Source organism: Cynocephalus volans, chromosome 8 (genome assembly GCF_027409185.1).
Source record: "Cynocephalus volans isolate mCynVol1 chromosome 8, mCynVol1.pri, whole genome shotgun sequence".
Lineage (NCBI taxonomy): Eukaryota > Metazoa > Chordata > Mammalia > Dermoptera > Cynocephalidae > Cynocephalus > Cynocephalus volans.
Window position 1 is genome coordinate 101,004,967 of NC_084467.1, and position 16,141 is coordinate 101,021,107.

The 16,141-nt window shown below is 39.3% G+C and overlaps 1 non-coding gene across 1 annotated transcript; it reads left to right on the plus strand.

Annotated features, from left to right (window-relative positions):
* Window positions 1–7,990: 7,990 nt before the first annotated feature.
* Window positions 7,991–8,094, plus strand: LOC134385311 (U6 spliceosomal RNA). The gene has a single exon (XR_010024303.1). It is a non-coding gene; the product is annotated as a U6 spliceosomal RNA (small nuclear RNA).
* Window positions 8,095–16,141: the final 8,047 nt, after the last annotated feature.

The following is a 16,141-nucleotide window of genomic DNA, read 5'->3' on the forward strand; positions in this document are numbered from 1 at the left end:
ATTACCTGTGAAGCAGGTTATTTAAAAGTGGACTTGGATTAGTTGTAAATGTATATTGCAAATTCTATGGCAACCACTAAAAAAGGTAAAAAGAAAACCAAGTTTAACTGCTTTGCTAAGAAAGGAAAGAAGATGCAATCACATAAAAGTCTCAGTCAAATCCAAAAGGCAGAAAAAGAGTGAAAGAGAAAAATAAGAACAAAGAACAAGAGCAACAAATAGAAAATAGTAACAAATAACAAATAACATAGATATTAATCCAGCTATATCAATAATCACTTAAAATATCAATGGTCTACATGTGCCAATTAAAAGACAGATTACCTGAATGGATCAAAAAACAAGACTCAACTATATGCTTCTACAAGAAATCCATTTTAAACATAAAGACAATTACAGATAAAAGTAAATGGATGGAGAATTTATCCCATGCTATGCTAACACAAATCAAAAGAAAACAGAAGTAGCTATATTAAGTTCAGACAGAGCAGACTTCAAAGCAAGGAAACTTATCAGAGATAAAGACAGCCATTATATAATGATAAAGAAATAGATTTTCCATTAAGACATAACAATTTTTAACGCATACATGCCTAATGACAGAGTGTCTAACTACATGAGGCAAAAACTAACAGGACTTTAAGGAGAAACAGATGAATTTGATATTATAGTTGGAGATTTCAACACCCCTCTCTCAGAAATGGACAAATCAATCAGGCAAAAAATCAGTAAGTTCACAGCTGAACTCAACAATACCATAAATCAACTGGATACAATGGACATCTTTATACCACTATATCCAACAACAGTAGATCCACATTATTCTCAAGCTCACATAAAATATTCACCAAGATAGACCATATTCTGGGCCATAAAACACACCTTAATGAATTCAAAAGAATAGAAATGATACAATGTCTATTCTCAGACCACAATGGAATTAAATAGAAATCAATAACATAAAGATAGTTGGAACATCCAAAAATACATGGAAATTAAACAACATGCTTCTAAATAGCACATAGGTTGAGGGAGAAATCTCAAGAGAAATTTTAAAATATTTCTAACTGATTAAAATGAAAATCCAACTTATCAAAATTTGTGAGATGCATTGAAAGTAGTGCTTAGAGGGCAATTTATACCATTGAATGAATATGTTAGAAAAGAAGAAAGATCTAAAATAAATCATCTAAACTTCCACCTTAGGAAACTAGAAAAAGAAGAGCAAATTAATTCCAAATTAAGCAGAAGAAAAGAAATAATAAAAATGAGAGCATAAATCAATGAAACTGAAAATAGAAAGTCAATAGAGAAAACTGATTAAAAAAGTGGTTCTTTGAGAAGATCAATAAAATCAGTAAGCCTCTGGTAGACTAAGAAAAATAGAAAGGATACAAATTACTAGCTCAACACATGAAAGAGGAGACATCACTACAGACCCTATGACCATTAAAAGGATAATAAAGGAATACTATGAACAACTCTATGCCCACAAATTTGATAACCTAGATGAAATGGACTAATTCCTTGAAAGATACAATCTGCCAAAACTCACACAAGAAGAAATAGACAATCTGAATAGGCCTATATCTACTAAAAAATGAATCATTAATTAATAAACTTCCAAACAGAAAGCATCAGGCCCAGACAGGTTCACTGGTGAATTCTACCAAACATTTTAAGGAAGAAATTATACCAATTCTCTACAATACCCTTCAGAAGATAGAAGCAGAGAGAATACTTTCTACCTCATCCTCTGGGCCAGCATCACCCTAATACCAAAACAAGGCAAAGACAAGAAGGGCAAACTATAGACCAATACCTCTCATGAACATAGGGATAAAAATCCTCAACAAAATATAAGCCAATAAAATCCAACCATGTATAAAAAAATTACACACCACAACTGAGTGGGATTTATCTTAGATATGCAAGGCTGGCTCAATATTCTAAAATCAATTAATGTAATTCATCACATCAACAGACTAAAGAAGAAAAATCACATGATCGTATCAATAGATGCAGAAAAAGCACTTGACAAAATCCAACACTAATTTATGATTAAAACTTTCAGTAAAATAGGAATAGAAGGAACTTTCTCACTTGATCAAAAAGATCTACAAAAACCCTATGGCTAACATCATACTTAATGGTGAGAAATTAGAAGTTTTCTTGCTTAGAAGTTTTTAGGAACAAGGTAAGGTTGTCCCCTCTCACCACTCCTTCTCAGTATTTTGAAGTTGAAGTCCTACCTAATGCAAAAAGACAAAAAAATAAAATAAAAGTTATACTGATTGGAAAGGAAAAAATAAAACTCTCTTTGTTTGCAGATGATATGATTATTGACATAGAAAATCCAAAAGATTCAACAAAAATCTTCTGAAACTAATAAGCAATTATAGCAAAATTGTAGAATACAAGGTAATATACAAAGGTAATCACTTTCCTACATATCAGCAATGAAAAAGTAGAATTTGAAATTAAAAGCAAAATATCATTTATATTGGCACCCCCCAAAATTAACTACTTAGGTATATATCTAACAAAATATGTACAAGATCTATATAAAGAAAACTACAACACTCTGATGAAAGAAATATAAGAAATAAATCAATGGAGACATATTTCATGTTTATAGATAGGAAGACACAATATTGTAAAGATGTCAGTTCCTCCCAACTGGATCTATAGATTCAATGCAATCTCAATCAAAATCCCAGAAAATTATTTTGTAGATATTAATAAACTGACCCTAAAGTTTATATGGAGAGGCAAAAGACCCAGAATAGTCAGCACAATATCGAAGGACCAAAAAGTCAGAAAATTTCACTACCCAACTTCAAGACTTACTATAAAGTTACAGTAATCAAGACAATGTGATATTATCAAAAGAATAGATGAACAGATCAATGAAGCAGAATAGACAGCCCAGAAATAGACCACATAAATACAGTCAATTGATCTTTGACAAAGGAGCAAAGGCAATACAATGGAACAAAGAGTCTTATCAACGAATGGTGCTAGAACAACCAGACATCCACATGCAAAAGAATGAATCTAGACACAGACTTTACATGTTTCACAAAAATTAAAATGGATAACAGACCTAAATATAAAACTGTAAATTCCCTAGAAAATAACATAGGAGAAAATCTAAATGACTTTGCGTGTGGCAATGATTTTAGTTGCAACACCAAAAGTATGATCCATGAAAGAAAGAAGTCATATGCTAGACTACCTTAAAATTTAAAATTTCTGCTCTGTGCATAATACTGTCAAGAGAATAAAAAGACAAGCCAAATACTGAGAAAAAATATTTGCAAAAGACATCTGACAAAGTACTCTTATCCAAAATATACAGAGAATTTTAAAAAATTTAACAATAAGAAAACAAACAACCTGATCAAAAAATGGGCCAGATACCTTAACAGATACTTCACCAAAGAAGACATACAAATGGAAAAAAAGCATATGAAAAGAAGCTCCCCATCATATGTCATCAGGGAAATGTAAGTTAAAACTACAATGAAATGTAAATTAAAACAACAATGAGATGCTCATAGATACACACTATGAGAATGGCCAAAATCCAGGACACTGACAACGTCAATTGCTGCTGAGGAGGTGGAGCAAGAGGAATTCTCATTCATTGCTGGTGGAAATACAAAATAGTACAGCCGCTGTGGAAGACAGTTTCTAATAAAACTAGACACACTCTTACCATATGATCCAGCAAGCATGCTTCTTGGTATTTACTCAAAGGAGTTTTAAAATGTATGTTCACACAAAAACCTTCACATGGATATTGACAGCAGATTTATTCATCATTGTGAAAACTTGGAAGTATTCAATATGTTTTTCAGTAGGTGGATGGATAAATAAACTGTGGGACTTTCAAACCATGGAATATTATTCAGTGATAAAAAGAAATGAGCTATGAAACCATGAAAAGATGTGAAGGAAACTTCAAATGCATACTACTAAGTGAAAAAAACAATCTGAAAAGTCTATCTATTGTATGATTCCAACTATGTGACTTTCTAGAAAAGGCAAAACTATGGAGAGAGTAAAAAGACCAGTGTTGCCAAGGGTTGTGGCGAGGGAGGGATAAAAGGCAGAGCACAGAGAATTTTTAGGGCATGAAATTACTCTGTATGATACTCTGATTGTGGATACATGTCTTTATACATTTGTCCAAACACATAGAATGTATAACACCAAGAGTGAGCCCTAATGTAAACTATGGACTCTGTGTGATAAAGACATGTGAATGTAAGTTTATTGATTGTAACAAGTGTACCTACCACTCTGGTAGGGGATGTTGATAATGGGGGAGGCTGTGTACATGTGGGACAGGAGATATATGGAACTTTTCTGTAACTTCTGCTCAATTTTGCTTTGAACTGAAAACTGCTCTTTAAAAAATAGTAGAAGTGCTGGACTAATGGGTACAAAACTATGCTATTTACCCTAAGTTAATCATTGTGCAGTATATGCATGTATTGAAACAACACACTGTACTCCACAAATATGTACAAGTAAATGTTAAAATATTTTTAATTAAAAAAATAGTGTTAAAAAAAGAGTGTGCCCAGGTCTCTCTCTCTCTCACACACACACACAAACACATACACACACAAACTGTACTGCTTCTGCCAGAATGACATCAACTATGACAATAATATGATGATAGTAAGAATAATGAGTAAATAGACAAATGAGTAACTAAGGGAAGCTACAGAGAGCAGTATGCAAGGTAATAGGTGCATGGGCCCTTGTTTAGGAAGATCTGCCTCCACCACTTACACTATGACCTCAGGCAAGTTACTTAACCTGTCTCAACCTCAGAGTCTTTGTCGGCAAAGTGGGAATAATAGTACTCCTCTTGTAAGTCTGCTGTGAGAGTTAAGAATAATATACGAGGGTACTTCAAAAGTTTGTGGAAAAACAGAATTTAAAGGAAATACAAATCTTTCATGAACTTTTTGAAATACCCTTGAATGTAACATGCAGGACAAAATCCCTGACAATATTAGGCATTCAGTCATGACCACTGTAATGCCAAAGTCTTATCCTGCACTGCATCACAGTTTTAGAGTTACCTATGCTTGTATAACAAGGACTTTTTTAAATGGCAGATGAGAGTTCTGGTCAAGATGGCAGAATAGACAGTCCCCAGCATCACTCTCTCCCAGAAATCAACCAATTTACAACTACATAAAAAAGCAAGAACAGCCAAGCTGGGGCTGCTAGAGCTCAGCGGAAGGGGAGAAGAGACCTACAGAGTGCATGAAGGCGGGAGAAGCCATGATGAGAGAAAGAAAAAACTGCTCTGACCATTTTGTGCTGTGGCCACTTTAAGGCTAGAGCTGCTGAGCACATGGAGCAGGAGCCAGCAAAAGCCACAGCTGTGCCCTTTGGACGGAATTGCTTAGAGGTGGCAGGGGAGAAGACAGCCTTGGTGGTCCCCAGGCCAGCAAGACCACTAATAGTCTTCCCGTGGACCCACATACAAGTGAGGAGGCACAACAATTGAATAAATGGAGCCACTCAGAGGCCAGTGAGTCATCGCAAGGGACTGGTGCACGGCCCATCCCACAGGAAGTGTTTGCTGCACAGGGAGTGGGAGAGACGGGTCCACTGGGGGAACACTGGGGCACAACAAAGACAGCTGATCTGCACCCCAATCAGCGTAGGACCACTCAGAAGAGACTGGTCAGGAATATAGAATTGCAGGGGGTGCAGTTTGATGAAAAGACTCCCGTCCAGATCAGAGTTTCTACACAACCCAGGTGCACTGAGTCTCTGGAGAGCCAGAAGTACCTATAAAGTCAACCATTATAAACTGAGCTGCACAAAAAGCCTTCCCTAGAGAAGCAGCAGCAAAGCAGCAATTTAGCTAAACCACAGAGTTCAAGTACTGGTCCCCACAGAAAGTTCCCCCACTGTAGAAGTAAGCAAAGGACAAAAAAATTAGTTCCAGCTCAGACACACCACCAGCACCTCAGGTCTGCCTGGGGACCAGCCCCGCTCCACAACCAGGCCACCACCAGCGCCAAGGAGCATGTCAAAAACATCGCCTCCATGTGGGTGGCCCACCACAGCCACCACAATAACCATGGCTGCTGTGAAAGTTGCTAGATGCCACAACCACCACACAGATGGTCCTCCAGCCACTGGAGTGCATTGACACAAGGAGAGTCACCAGCAGAGATCAAGAAAAGAAGAGGATGTCTCTCTCCACAAAGCCCATTCCAGAGTGACAGAAGAAGCATCTGCTCTATGATAATATTGGGGGACCTGATCACACCTCTCAGCATTGGACAGATCATCTAGGCAGCAAATCAACAGAGTAACCATTATTCTTTCAGAAGGAGAGAAGAAATCTGGGGTAATTAGAAGGGGTAGGGGGAAGGGATGAGATTGGGCAAGGGGCATAAAGAATAAGTATGATTTGTAACAATATATATGCTAGTAATATTGATTTGATCAACATATCTCAACGTTGAACCCCCAAAATATGTACAATCAATTTTGCTTAAATAAAAATTAAAAATAAAAATAAAAAAATTAATGGCAGGTGAAACAGCCAGTTGGTAGCTAGGAAGTTTGGGAGGAGTTCAAAACCAGGTGCTGTCCGAGGGTTGAGGGAGTCATTCAAGACTAAGGCCTTGAGACTGAAATGAATGTTGGAGCTCCCCCTGCAGGCAGAATTTGGTGTGTGTTAGCAGGATTTGGGGGCAGCCTACATGAGCCACAGGGAGCCAGATGATAACCTGGCACATTTCTCCACTTGGTTTATGTTTTTCTATAAAAGATAATGTTACTGATTCAGCCAGGTTTGCACATTTGCTAAAATTACTATATTTAATATTACTATATTTACATGACTATATTTAATTATTTGATACATGATATGGAGCAAGTTTTTTAAAAATGCCAAGACCATGATCTGAATAAGTGGCTGTCTCATTAATCTTGGGTATGAATCAGTGCTTTGTTTCACCCAGAGCTTAAGAAGCACTAACTCACCCCAAATCTTTCCTGGAATATCAGAACCCAGTTTGCCATCTCTCAAAACCACCTGCATTATTTCTATTGCACAGGTATGGACCAACTTTATTGAACACTAACTCTGTACAAAAATATTGTGTTAAAAGCTCAGGAAGACACAGAGCAGTACAAAGTATGGATTCCTGCCCTCTAGGACTTTCTAATCTAGTTGTGAAGAGAAAATATACATACATGAAATGGTTAAGTCACAAGCAAGATGATGAGATGCGAGCTTGTCTGTGCTAGGCCTCATGCTCCACGCAAGTCTACACCCCTCATTCCCAATCCCTAGTACAGTTTATGGCACAACACAGGGGCTAAACAGATGTTTGGTGCATTAAACTAAATAGCATGGTAATGATAGATAACAAGGAATAAATTCTGAATGACTATTTTTTTTTAACTTTTTTTCCCTACCTATGTTTCTCTTTAACACCTGCCACTTTGTAACACACTGTCATTTCTTATTTATCACTTATCTCCCCTGCCTAAATATGAACATTCTGATGGCAAAGAGTTTGGCTGTTTTATTCAGTGTTTCCACAAAGCATAGGCTTGTGTCTGGAACATCATGGTCACCCAGGAAATATTGTTTGAGTAAATGAATGAATGAACAAATGAATGTTTCAGCCATAATTTATCAAGTGGGTGTACGCAGGCGAGACTGAGGTTCCTGGAGCCTTGTCTTTCAGGGTCAGGATTAATGACAACATGTTGAAATATCAAAAATATACTAGGGTGTTTGTTGCAGCTTTGTGTATAATCATGGCAAATTGAAAACAATTTAAAAGAAGGGAATGGCTATATTTAATATTTCATCTCTATAATAGAATCTCTTTTATGGAATATCTTAAATCCACTAAAAAGAGCAACATTGATCTATACGCTTTTGGAAAGATATTTATGACATATTAGAGTGACAGAATCACAAAATGTCGTGCTTGCTTCAGCAGCACATATACTAAAATTGGAACGATACAAAGATTAGCATGGCCCCTGCACAAGGATGACATGCAAATTTATGAAACGTTCCATATTTCTCAATGAAAAAATAAAATAAAATGTTTAAATCACAAAATATAGTCCTGTTTTCAAAACTATTGTGCTGGGCTCGAGATATATGAACAGAAAAACGTCTGGAAGGATTTACACAGAGTATTTTCATCAGGTGGCAGGATTAAGGGTGGGATTTTCATATTCTTCTTTAAACTGTTCAACTGATTTTTAAAAACAATAATAATACGCTTGCATTATTTTGAAATCAGAAGAAGAAAAGGTATTATCATTTTTGGAAAGTAGCAGTCTGGGGATTCCATCCTGCAACAGAACCAGGAGTGTGGAATGACCTGCATGGTCCTGTGCTCATCACCGTCCCACATTTGCTTCCCGACACCATCTCCAGGGGCTCCTCAGTGACATAAATTACAGTTGCCCGTAACCGATCTAGGCAGCCTGGGATTATTGATTTCAGGTAGTGGTCAAATTGCCAGCAGTCATTACAGAGGTTTACCTCTGCATCTTTCTTCTTGACGAAGACTGCCCTGGGTTGCCAACTGAACTTCCATCAATGAAATCCCTGAGAACTACTGTCTCAAGTCCTGACAGCAAGATTCTGTACCCTCACATTCTGCCCCTGAAATATCAAATAGACAGGACCATCACTGGGTTGGTGAGAGGAGCATGAGATAGAAGCTTTTACTGGGATGAATATGCCTTAGAAGTCACAATCACTGGGGGCTGGGGGAAACTAAAACATATTCCCCTTACTCAGGGCTGTTCTGGTGACACTAAGTGTCCTCCACACCCTTATTTATGGTAAGAGTTTCAAACAACCACATCTTCATGTTGGTTCTGGTTTAATTACCAATACTTGGAATTAGAGAGGAGACCTAGTATTCTCCTGTAGACAGGTAGTATCTACTGGACCAGCAATCTGGGGAGGTACAGGCAGTGGGAAGTAGAAATAGCACGGACCTTTGCAGTTGGGTTATAGACTTTGAACAGGGTCTTAAATTTTCTAAACTTCAGTTCTCTCGTGCACACAATTGTGTTATTAATACTCACATTGGTTTTAAAGAGTGCAGGAGATTATATAAAATTATAAAATGCGTAAGCAGTGCATGTCACGCAATAAATGTTTATTTTTCCATCAATGTCTACTACGGTTATTAAGAAAAGGGGAGAGGGATAATATATTGAGATTCTGCTAAGTGCCAGGCACTCTCCTGGATGTTATGCTTACATCATGTTCTCATAACTCAACATTACTGTGCTAAATACCCATTGCACAGATGAGGCTCATGGAGGCTAAGTGACTTTCCCAAGATCATGGCAACATGTGACAGAGCTGGTGTTTGAATCGAAGTCTGCCTGCTCCCAAATCCCATTTCTATAAACCACATTTAGGTTGTTCTAAGTTGGAGAAGTAGTATGAGGTCTTGCTGTTTTCCAGGGGGAGAGATATCAACTCTCTAAATGTGGTCAAAGTCCAGCCTTACTTTAGTCCAGCAGTTCTCTCCAGTTATTCAGCCGAGCACTGAGTCTGAATGTATAATACATAAGAGTAGCTCACATTTTTTTGGCAATTTACTATGTACCAGGCTAAGTGTATTATATAGATTCTTGTTTCACTTTCACAACAAATCCACAAAGTAGGCACTATTATTACACCCATTTTGCAGATGAGAAAACTGACACACAGTGAGGCTAAGTAATATCCCCAAACAGCCAAGCCTGGTTTGAGTGACTCCCACTGAACTACCCATCTCCCCTGTAATGATGCATTTTGAGGCAAGGAGAGGGACTAGCCCCCATGAAGTCCTCCCTCTGAACTCCCCCGAGATCTAAGCGGCACCTGGTAGCAAGATCCTGGGATGCCTTTTGTCAGAGGTCTGTCCTCAGTTCTCACCTTCTGAGGCCTGGAGGCAATGGCAAAAGCCCCTAATCCATGAAGAGGAGCCTGGCTCCTTGCCTTGGCATTAAAGGGGAAACAAAGGGCCAGGTCAGCGGGAACCTCCAAGCTTGGGGTCAAGGCCAGCAGCGGGTTCAGAGGTCAGGGCAGGAACATGGCAGGGGAGGGATGTCAATGACGGTGCAGCAAAAAGAACGTGACTGAGGCTGAGATTTAGTCACATGCTCTAAAGAAACATTTTTTAACTTTTTGTGACCATGACTCACCAAGCAACACTGTGTGACATGTGGAGCAGTTACACAAATTTTCTTCCAAAAAAAGAAAAATCATTATCAGACTAAGAAAAGACACAAATAAAAATAATACAAGAAACAGGAAACTTTAAAAATACAAATTAAATTTCACAATATAAAGAAAAAAATATTATAAAACTACATTTCAGTATTTCTCAAAACTACTGTACAGTATAAAATGGTCATTTGTTATAAAATATGGAATAATTAGTTTTGCAAAAATTTCACAACACAGAGAAAGTTCTTTAGGGAACACCACCATCCAGATAGTGTTGTTTAAGAAATGCAGCTTGTAAGTGAATAAGCAATAGGTCCTTGAGCTCAGGTCTCTGCAGACCAGCCATCTGGTTCTGCCCCGGTGACAGAGAATGTTATCTTAAAGAACCAGGACTCGTTAAAGCAGATCTAGTTACCTAAAATGGTGGCTTTTGATTTTTTTTCAATCACACAGCCCTAGAAATAAAAAATTTTGGACCTCAATGTAGTATATTTATTTATGTACCCCAATGTAGTGCACTTACTTATCTATGAATTACATACGTGCACATCTATTGTTAGCAAAAATCTCAAGGCTTCATAAACACTTGGGATGAGGCTTATCATAAATGCCAGTGGAGGTGAAGGCACTGTCCTCTTGACAAATCCTCAATTTGATTCTGTCAGCTTCTTGTCTGATCTAAGTAGATGGTCGTTGTTTCTAACCTCGTAATATGTCTGACAGTGAGCTTATGTTGAATGAGGGACAATGCCATTTTCTTGCTGTTTCCTTGGATTTGCACTATTGGTGTTATCTTCACACTCTCTTTGCAGGGCTCTTTTAACCACTTCTCCATTTTGTGAGGGTTCATTGTAGTTAAACTAAATATTACAGTCTGTTCATGAGTGAACCATCAACCTGTGTGTGTGTGCGTGTGCATGTGTGTGTCACTCAGTGTTCCTCAGGATGTCCCTGGAGGTCTATATGTGACATGAGACTGACAAACATACAGACCAAGCAAGTATGCACGGCTCAATCTGTATACTAAATTTAAGTAAAGCTTAATTTTTTCTTACTTTTAGATAAAACATTAGCAGTCATTACAGTATTTTCTTTCTGTCTCCCCAGGATATCATCCCACATCCTCTTGGCTGCCCACTCCCTACTCTGGCATATCAAAAGCTATGATTTCGTAGACACAGGAGCTCTTGGGGTCCATATCTTTGGGTAGATTTACAGTGTTTGGGTCCCCTGATGATTCAGGTTACCTACAAAGAGACTGAAATTTTGCATCATAGCAACAAAACCTTCTTTGGATAGACTCTCAAAGAGAAAGAAGGTAATACACAAGATTTTCCATCACCCTTCCTGTAACCAGCCCCAGGACAGCCTCTAACCTGATTTCTGACCATTGTAAATAAAAACAGTGATTGTAGACCAAACGACTTCCCTGGAAAAGTCCATCCATCAGCGAAAGGGGAAGATTAACAAAGAGACTTATATGACTGAAGTGAAGGAAAATAAGATTTTTTTTAAAACCTTTGAGTCTATTTTTCCCGTGGATCTTGTGATTTCCTTGTGCCTCCCCCTACTCCATGACCCTCCATAACACATATTACATTGGGCTGATTGGGCTACAACAGCTGACTTTGTGTTTGTCTCTTTCACTGGATTATAGTTCCTTGAGGTAGGACCAATATAGTTTTGCAGCCTTAGCACCTAGCACAGTGTGGGCAAATAGTAGGTGCTCAATAAATGTTGTTAAATGAATATACTCTGGAGGATAATAATAATAACCTGTGAGAATCAAAGGAGATACTGTAAGCAAAGTACTTAGCACGTGGTACTTGCTCAATAGAAATACATATTATTGCAGAAGAACATGTAATGTTCTTTACATGCAATGTAAAATTGCTCACTGAGCAATTTTATTATTTATATTGTATAATAGTGCTTTGTGAACTGCAAAACAGGTACATTAATTTATGGTTTCATACTTCCCACTTTCCACTGTAGAAACTAATCTTCTGAGAAATATTGAGTCCTGAGCCTGCACAGCCCCTGTCTACTGGGCGAGGTGAGAAATGCATCAGACCAGGGGCTCAGCTCTGTACTCAGGAAGCTATTTTTAATTAGAATGCATGTTACCCAGGTAAGATGTAAAATGTATAATTTTTTTCTCTCTCCCTTTGCATCCCCAATTATGAGATCAATCTGATAGCATTCATTTGGTGCTGCTACATCTGCTGTTATTTTATAGAAATACTCTAACCAGCAGCTCATCATTCAGCATTTCTTAAACTGAGATTCCAGAGGTCTCCATACCCCTTCAACAGTACTTTCCAGAGCCTCCACTAAGTACTCAGCTTCCCTCTTAGAACCCCCAATCCTCACACATCAGTGATGAAAATTCCTTTCCATCCGTCCATCCACTGATCCACTCACCCATCCATTCATCCATTCAATAAATATGTAATTTCCCTTAAGCCTACTATGTACATGACATTATTGTAAAAGCTGGGGATATAGCAGTAAACAAAACAGACACAAATTCCTCATGGAGCTTACATTCTAAATGAAATAAGTAAAATATATAGTACTGAGTGATGATGAGTGCTAAAGAAAAAAGTAAAGCAGACCGGGGGACAGGGAATTTGGCAGAGTAGGGGGTAGGCTGCCTGTGTTAAAAGGATGGTCAGCTAAAGTTTCACTGAGAAGGTGACAAGTGCATAAAACCTGAAGGAAAAGAGGGATGGAGCCAGGCAAGTACTAGAGGAAGAGCTTGCCAGACAGAGGGCTTGAGACAGGAGGGGGCCTGTGACAGGGAGAAGTGGGCTGAGGGAGTTTGGACGGGAGATGACATCAAGGCCAGATCAGGCAGGGCCTGCAAGTCTGTACCTATTTGGCTTGTTGTGTGAGTAGGATGGGAAGCTGGTGGAAAAATAAGAGGGACATGAACTACATTCTAGCAGGGATCTTTCTGGACACCATGGGGAAGTGGGAGAATGGAAGCAGGGAGACCAGGTAGAAGGATATTGCAGTCACCCGGGTGAGAGGTGACGGGGACAGACGTGTGTTAAGGGTGGAGGTGGTAAGAAGTAGCCAGATTCTGGATATGTTTTGAAGGTAGAAAATGCAGGATTTGCTGACTGAGTAAATGTGGGGGTGAGAGAAAGAAGGACCCAAAAATGGAGCGCTCGGATGAGAGATTACCCCATCAGCCTCTTGCAGAGAGCTACGAAATGTCTGTTCCTCTAAGCTTTTTCGCTAAGCCAAAGCCAACTTTCTAAATTTAGCTTTTCACTTTTAATCATTGCTCAAAGCATACATTTCTTGAAAAGTACGTGTATTTGAAGTTTCCAAATAGTTTAACAGCACATAAAATATATGATGTGTGCTGATTCTCTGCAATGAATATAAATCTCTAGAACTCCTTGCTTCCCACAGAAATTCTATTAGCAAAATTAGAATTGCAATTTTATTCCCCCTTGGTTGTCTGATTAAAGTTCATCAAAGCCTTGGGCTTACTTTTTGAAAGCCCTCTAAACAGTTTATACATCTACTCATATATTACCAAAACCATTCTGAATGCAGCCTACAGTAAAATTAATTACTATGTCATGAGTCTGCCACATTTCAAGAGAAATCATAAATATTTACTCAGACGTGATTCAATGTCACTTTGAAATGAAACAATATTGGAAGCAAATTTCTTTGTATTATAGTACTTTCTCTATTTGGAAGATTTCCATGTAAATATATCCATAAAGTTTTTAGAAGACCATTTTCATCAGGCCAAGAAGATAATAAATCAGCACATCACTTCAGAAATCCGTAGGCCTATAAAACCCACATGCTTTCCCAGCTCCTCCTGGGACTGCACCATGAGGCTGGCAGCAGCACAAACAGAAGCCAAGCCTGGCAGTGAGAGAATCGCTAGGCGCTTAGGAGACTGGCGGGAGGGGAGCTGCGAAGATGGCAGGAAATGAAGTCCTTGCAGGTGAAGGCAGCGCAGGCACGACGGGCTTGAGCTATGAAGCCAGGATTCTAGTGCAATCTGTACCCTCGAGTCAAAGCCAAAACTCACCAAAGTGGTGGACACAGAAGCAGGCAGAGTAGTGTCATGAGAGTACACTGGACGACGTGGGTTCAAATCCCAGCTCTGCCACTTGGACACTGTGTGACCTTAGGCAAGGGAACTGCTCTGTGCCCCCGTTTCCTCCTCTGTTAAAAAGTACCTACTTCATGGGGTTGTGGTGAGGATGCAATGTAAGGGGATTAAAATAGGGCCTAATATACAATTGGTACTCAATGCACACATACAAACACACGCATATGTATATACACACACATTTATGTATATAGATATATACATGGAGTATATATAATGAGAGATATATACTATATACATAGCAAATATACACGCACACATAGTATAGTATATATAACTAATTTAAGGCAAAAGGACTGACTGAGTCCCCAGTTCTGTCACTGATTATCTCACCTCCATCCTTCAGTTTTCTGGTGTGGGGTCCCCTAGGTCCACCACTTTCTTTCTGTGTCCTGACATTCACAGAGTGCCTTGACCCCTCTGTGACCCAGCCAGCTGCAGGTTTCTCCCAACAGGCTTGAAACAAACCAGGGCCTTGAACATTCCAAGGCACTGATAAAGGTATCTAGGTTGTTACCCAAAATGCTGGAAGAAACTGGCCCTGGCCCTGAGCCAAATTCTGTAAACACTCATATAAATTCCATTCCTTGATGCCCTTGCTTGCAGACACACCTAGGTAGAACAAGGCTTTTTCTCGCTGCCCGTGGCAAGGGTAAGCTGCAGCACTTTGTGAGTAAGTTCCCCTAATAAATGCTTTGGACTGATCGCCCTGGTGTTTGGTGCTTGTTTCTTTGGAATCGCAACCAGCCCCTTTTCGGAGCTGGCCCCGCTTTTGGGTGATCGCAGCCTTGGGCTCCTCCAGGTGAGGAGCTGGGGGTGTCAATGGCAATCTTGCCTGGAGCTTGTGAGAGTTCAGTAAGATAGTGTGAAAAAGTTCTGCAAAGTGTAAAAAAGTATAGACCAGGGTGGCCTGTTATCATGAGGATGTTTCTGTTCTACTAATCCTTTATTACTCTTCACCTCTCCATCCTGGTGGGTCTGCTTCTTTCTAGGTGGTTTGGGTTTTGTAGACTTGGGTTCTTGACCTGCCACCCAGCCATTCACAGCCACACAGGTCAGCATGGCTGCTTACCCAGGCCGGCCACCCCCCACCTGAGGCCACATGTCCTGTTCAGATCTGCCCCTTCAGGACTGCCTTGCAAGGAAGCACAGGAGCCCTTCTGGGGCTGGAGCTGAAATGTGTAGGTTGAACTTGCTCACACTGATAATTTGGGTCTTTGTGCTCTGTGCTTGGATGACTAAAGTAACAGCTAAAAGAGGAGATGAAGAGGCTGCCGGGCTGGGTGAGCTGAAGAGGTTGCATGTGGGGGAGGCAGCTCAGGGGAGCCAAAAGTGTTCCTCTCTTCGCTTTTCTGTTCACTGCCTTTAACAGAAGGAGGAGTCTGTGCCATTTCCTCTACTCCAAGGACAGGAAGACAGAGTAGCTAAATGACAAGGAAAAGGATTTTAAGGCTGATGCACACCCAAAATCTAGATCATTGGAGAGCCGTGGAAACACACTATTCTTCTCCATCCATTTCCTAAGTTGAAGGAAGAGTTTTTCAGTAATTTTTTTTTTTCTGGGTCTAGCTACTTTTTTTTTTTTGCATACTTAGCAGCCTTAATGACATATAGTTTACATATCATACAGTTCTCCATTTTAAGTGCACAGTTTAATGACTTTTAATTTACACAGTTGTGCAACCGTCATCACGATCCGGTTGTAGAACACTTCCATTACTCCACATAGAAATGTC